Genomic DNA, 6,507 nt, shown 5'->3' on the forward strand with positions numbered 1-6,507 from the left:
GCTGGCCAGAGGGTGTGGGGGCCCTGGGGGACAATTAGGGCACTGTGGACCAGGCCTGTCCTAAGCCCCCCGGCCACTTCTTATCTTCCAAAGGCCGCTCCAAGTCCCCTGGTACAGGACACCATCCGACTCCAAGAGATGTCCCTACAGGCACCCTGAATACCTGTCAGGCCAGGAGGTCGCCATCAGCCCTTTGTTCCCAGCTTAGCTCCCCGCTGAGGGCTGAGTCACCTGGAGTGCATGGCGGGTGGCCACCACAGTCCCTCTCGGGCAGCATGGGGCCGGGCGCCCCTCTTGGTTGGGGCACAGCAGCAGCTGGTTCCTAGGCTGCTCTGACAGCCTCGTGCCCAGCTGCATCCCTCTGGGGGCCCAGGACGCCTGGCCTGAGCCTCAGTGCTGAGGTCACTTGCACCCCCTGGGTGGGCCCACCTCGCAGGATAGCAGGGGACGCCAGCACCCGCCCTCAACAAGTGGACGGCAACCACTCACAGCTAGGCGTACCCCTCCTGCGAGCTTCCAGGGACACCGAGGTTTTCTCCTTGGTCCTTATCAGAGAGTCGGCTCTGTGGCTTAACGCCCCCTCCCCCCCGCCATACACCAGTCACCCAAACGTGAGCCTTTGCCCGGGCACAGAGCTCCCACTGCGGCCCAGGGGCTCAGGGGCCTGGGTTGGTCCTGGAGGCCCAGCCTCAGGCCTGACTCTCCCAGTGCCTGAACCAGCTTCTCCCGTCCCCTCCCCCCCTCCCCATTATGGCTGTCAAGAGTGACAGGCTGTCAAGAGTGACTGCAGTGCAATTACTGTTAATCTCCACCGCAGCAGCAGCGCTGACTCACCTCCCAGGTATCCACGGGGCCTCTCTTCAGTGGAAAGAGCACTTTGTGTCTCAGAGCAAAGCGCGTCATGGGCCCAGCACCTCGGAGCCCTTGACGCACCTGCCAGCAGTGGGTTGCCTGGGGCGTGCGTGGAGGGTGCGGCAGAGGGGGCAGGGCCTGGGGAGGGCTGCCCAGAGGAGGCCGGGAGGGTCGCCTGGGGCTCTGGGGGGTGCTGCAGCCCCCCTTCCAGCCTTTTCGAAAGGCGTCTTCCCGTGAACATGCACGAGCAGGGAGATGGGAAAGGGCCCCAGTGTTCAACAGCCCCCTTCCTCCTGGAGCACCCTAGAGCAAGCCCCACACCCTGCATCCTTTTCCCTGCAAATGCTTTGTTTTTCCTCTGTGGAACAAAGGCTTTGGGGACACAACCAAACACCCTTGTCACTGGTGCAGTTTGCACAAAGTCCCTGATGGAACCTAAGGCCCAACCATGCTTAGTTTTTCCCAAGTAACTAAAAATGGTTCGCAATTGTTTTTTCAAATCAAGAATGAACAAGGTCCCCCTCTGCCCGGGCTGATCCCTGGCGGGGCACCCTCGGTCCCCAGGCCTGGAGGATGGGCCAGGAGCCACCAGCAGGTTGCTGCGAGCACGCTGGAGTAAACAAGCAGCCGGCCTGGGTGGAAAATGCCCAGGACCCACATGGTGGGGTGGCCAGCGAGGCCTCTGAGGAGGGGATCTCAATAAATGTGGAGAAATGACAAGGAGGGATGGTGGGGTCGGAGGCAGGCCCAGCCCGGAGGCCTCCCTGAGCCTGGGGGCTGCGCTCCAGTTCTCCAAGGGCCAAGGACAGAGGCTCCTGGGCCCTCAAAAGGCCTCGTCCTGCTCGTTAAGGTCTGACCGCCTGGCCCCTCACTGCTTTTGCAGGCACAAATCCACCCTGTGGACTGGGCGAGGGGGTTTGGCAATTCCTGGCCCGTAGCAGGTGCTCAGTGAACGTTCGCTGATGGACAAGCTAAGCAAACACCCCCTCTCCTGCCCCCCAGCCCTGCACCCAGCCCTCCCTGCTCCACCGGCCTGGCTGTCCTCCCGAATTTTCCAGGCAGGGTCGGCAGGTTCTGGCTGGGCTGCTGAAGGGAAATGGGGAGGTGGGAGAGGGACAGGCCGGGACAAGCCACCCTCTGGACCCGGCCCTGGGCTCCAGGGACATCACTCCCCCTTCCCCTCCAGCGCCCTCCTGATGCAGCTGGCCTCAGTGGCCTGGCCTCTTCCGTGCGGCTCCACGGACCTCAGCCCAGGGTCACCAGGTCCCACTCCTCCGGCTCTTGGGTTTCACTATTTTTATTGCAGTGAAAACACAGAGCATAAAATTCACCGCATCTGCCATTTTGCAGGGACGGCTCAGTGGCACCGATCACCCTCGCAGTGTTGTGCAGCCATCGCCACCATGAATTCAGAACCTTCCTTCACTGCAAACAGAAGCTCTGTGCCATCAGGGGGCAACTCCCAGCCCCTCTCCCCAGCCCTCAGGTCATACACCTGTCCCCAACACTGCAGCACAGAACCCTGACTCAGCACTTGCAGGTTCCCCTCTCCCCCCACCCCCAGTTCTGACTCAGGGAGCCACCCCAGGCTGCAGGATGGCAGGTCCCAAACAGGGAAGACTAACGAGACAGAGGCCCACGGCGGTTATCGCCCGGCAGACGGCAAGTTGAAGACAAGTCCAGGAACCGAACACCTAGATTGAGTTCAGTAAACAGAAAGGCTGTTTTATTGACTTAACTGTTTTAGCTGCAGTGAAATGTTTTTCTTTCAACTTCTATCCTTTGAAAGTGGGAGATGCTGCTCTTTTTGCGGCCAGCGTCCTTGGTGACCGCAGGCTGGCAGGATCCTGTGAGGGGGGCTTGGTGGTGGGGCTGGTGGCCCCCACGGACACACAGCACATCTGCAAGCATGCTGTGGGGAGTCTTGGGGCATGGGAGGAGTGCAGGGTCTCTCCCTTTCTAGGGATGAGGTGCGATGAGGCCCTCAGGAACCCCAGCACATCCCCCGATTGCAGGGGACAGGCCTTGGCCTCCCAACCCTGGCTCCGCCCTCAAGAAGCTGCCACCTCCCCTGGCCCCTCCCTCTGCTGTTTTGCTAATGTCTGTTTAATCAAGTAACGAGGTGCAATGAGAGCGGTGGCCTCATGTTTGGAGCCACAAATAAGAGATTGAAGGGTGTCCCCGTGAGCGTGGCCAGGCTGGGCGTGTTCCTGAGCTCACAGCAAGCCCCCCGTTCTGGGCTTGCCAGGCAAAAGCCTTTTATAAATACTTATTGCCCCCCCAAAACGGGGCAAAATGACTCACTCAGAATGGGGAGATGGAGCGTGCTGTGGTGGGCTGGCAGTTGGCAGGTGGTACAGCGGGTGGGTAGGCTGAGGGTGGCCCAAGGACTCACCTCCTCCCACACCTTTCCCACCTGCCACCTGCCTGGTTCAGGGCCTCCCTCACCGACGGATGACCCGGGCCCGGCTCCGGCACCACCTCCAGCGCTGCCTCCCACCAGCCAGGCCTCCTCTTCCTCCTGAGCTCAGCCAAGCCTCAGGCCAAGCCTGGGGCAGCAGGCACCCCTCCCCGGTCCCAGAGCCCCACTGAGGCCAGAGCTCTCCGAGCCTATCTGGCTGACATCTTGGTCACCCCCAGCACCCGGCCTGGGCCTGGCACCCCCAAAGCCCAGGACCCCTTGCCCTCCGTGGCAGCAGGGCCTCTGGGAGAAGTGGGTGGGCGGCAGGGAAAGTGCCAGCAGCGATGACCCAGTGAGAGTGGGGCTGGCAGGGCTCAGGCCAAGACCCAGAGGGGCAGTGGGCAAGGGAGGGGACCGGTGGGAGCAGGCGGGAAAGACCAACACCTCTGGGAAGCCCCCGCTGCAGGCTGGGCCCTGCTCACAGACCACCGCAGGCTCCGACCCCTGCCCTCCAACATCTAGCTGCCCATCTGGGACCTCGGGCCTGACTCAGGACACACCCGTCAATGGGAAGACATGCAGGCTGGCAGGGCAATCAATAGGCTACGGAGCCTCTGTCCCTTAGAGTCCTATCGAAGGAGTAAGAACTCAGTAAACCCCAGGCTGGGGGTGGCGAGAGAAGTCTGCAGCCGGCCTAGAGGCCTGGAGATATCTGGCTTCTGCGAGTCCCCTGATGCACTCACTGCCCACACCTGCTCCAACCCCACAGCAAGGCGGCACGCCCACCTTGGGTGACAGCCCCCCTCCGGGGAAAGGAGAATCTGAGAGAGGGAGACACCACCTTGTGGGCCACAGCGATCCTGCCCCTGCCAAGCCCAGCAGCAGCGAGGGCCGGGCGGGGGCGGAGAAGATGGAGGAGGAAGGTCGCACTGTCCCGAAGCTCGTTTCGCATCTAGTCCAGTGGGATACAATGAAGATTAGGAAAAAGGTTCTGAGGCTACGTCCTCAGACCACTCGAGCCTCTCAGAAAGGACAGCAAGTGGAGTGAAGCCCCTGGGGACGAGCCCATGGAAGGCAGAGTGTCTCTGAGAGGAGCCCCAGGCGGCAGGACGGAGCGGACAGGACAGAGGCACTCACCAGGGCTGGCCACGCAGCTCACAGGACGGCCTCGCTGGGCTCTGGGCCTGTGCCAGCACTTGTACCCCGAGAATCCTCGCTCGGCCCAAGATCTCCAGAGGTGAGTCCCCGTGGGGAGGAAGGGGAGCTCACTCGTGAAGGGAGGCAAGCAAGGCCTGGTCCTGCTCCCTGAAGCACCCCTGAGCGGCAGCGGGGTACAAGCAGGAGCCACACTCTGCACTGGTTCTGGGAGGTGGCCCCGAGGACAGACACCGCTCAGCTGGTCCCTTAACAAATGTTTATTGATTGGCCAGGACACACCAGGACAGAAGCAGGTCTCGAGGCATGAGGAGTGTCCCTGGCCTGGGGTCTAGTCTGATGGGGACCCCGCCCCGAGCCAGGACAGAAGCAGGTCTCGAGGCATGAGGAGAGTCCCTAGCCTGGGGTCTAGTCTGATGGGGACCCCGCCCCGCCCACCCACCGAAGTCCTGCTGCTCAAGAAGCACTGGGCTGGGGCTGACAGCTGACAGTAGGGAGCTGCTCTCGGCATGTCCTTCCATCTCCACGTGGCCACCGCCCATGCCAAAGGCAGCTTTGTGTGACTCCACATCTAAACTTCCTGTCACACCTCCAGCAGCCGCAATTCAATGGCACGGGGATGCACGTGAGTCCGAAAGTGACACAAAATGACACAGAAGTACACAGGTGCAGGTGCTGCCCAGATATGTGAAGGGAACGAATGTCACAGGAGCACAGGGCGGAGGCAGCGTGGCCCAAAGAATCAGCAAGGAAACTTTAAATGCCCTGTGCTCATTTCCTAATCTTCACACGTGCGTTCGAAACAAGACACACACGCTCCACGCGCAGCGCCATGTCGGCAATGGCTGTCACCCTGGTGCGTGGAAAGGTGTAAGAATAGAAGAGAAACCACACACGCATGTGCCCTCGGCTCTCACGGGAATGGAGTCCCCCAGTGGGACGAACAGCGAACGGATGAAAACTCTGCGTCACTCAGCTGCCATGACGTGACTTCAGGAAGGGATGGAATTCAAGGGCAAAGCAGTGAAAAGAACACAAAAAAGTACCCCCTTCTTGGCAAGCACTGCCGACCTGGGGCCGTCTGAGTCCGGGTCTGGCAGTGCCTCGGCCACGACAGGGAAGGATCGCCTGTTGTCCATATCCCGCCTTACCAAATCGGCCAGAACGGCTGCCGGCCCCGCAAGTCTTACTGTGAACAGCTGCAGACAAACATCTGCCTGCTGCTGGGAATCCAAGCAGCTTCCTCCGTTCTGTTACGTATGTGCAAACCTGAGACTACTCTCCGAAAGCCTGATCAAGATTCACCCACGGAAAGGCCATGAATGGGAATTCTGGGGAGCGTGGGACAGTGGACCATCTACTAGACTCTGGGCCAAGACGCGAGAAACACCACAGGCCCTGTGGTCGGGTGACAGGCAGGCCCAGCCCGAAGTCCTCGCTTGCTCTACGGGAAGCAGTTCAACCACGGGGTATCAGCGTGTGGCTCACACCCTGGGGTCCAAGAGCAGCGTGGGGTCGTGGAGGAACTTTCAGGAAAGACTCGTGCTGCTGAGATCACGCCTGCAGTGGGGACACGTGACCAGAGTAATGACAGGCTGCCTGCAAAACCACAGCAGACGGATCCGCTGACTCGATGTCATAAACTGAGCGCTAGCCACTGGTGACCTGTCCTTGGGGCCTAGCACAGGCATGGCAGCCAGACCAGCAGGCCAAGGCCCGAGGGGCAGAAGTGGGCCTTGAGATGTGCCAGCCTGTCGAGTGGCATCAGGTACTGCCACCCGTTGGCCTGAGAGCCAGCTTTTCTCCTCCTGGACAGTCATCCCTACTCTTGAACACAGCAAGGCTCAACCAGGAAACACCAGACCAGAATCCGCCTGCCCAGCCCCAGGTTCCGGCCACGGAATGCTCTGGTATGTTTTAGGTTTGGTGGGCCCTTTCAGAATCTCCCCTCACATCCTCCTGATAGGACAGGTAAGACAGTAACACCTGCTTTATGGGAACGTGAGGGGCTGGGCTGCCGGCGCTCAGCACCGCGCCCCGGGACAGCTCCCCGCTGGTGGGCGTGGCCGCGCAGCCACCCGGCCCCGCAGCCCTGCGAG

The sequence above is a fragment of the Pteropus alecto genome, unplaced genomic scaffold (assembly GCF_000325575.1).
Source record: "Pteropus alecto unplaced genomic scaffold, ASM32557v1 scaffold105, whole genome shotgun sequence".
Taxonomy (NCBI): Eukaryota; Metazoa; Chordata; class Mammalia; order Chiroptera; family Pteropodidae; genus Pteropus; species Pteropus alecto.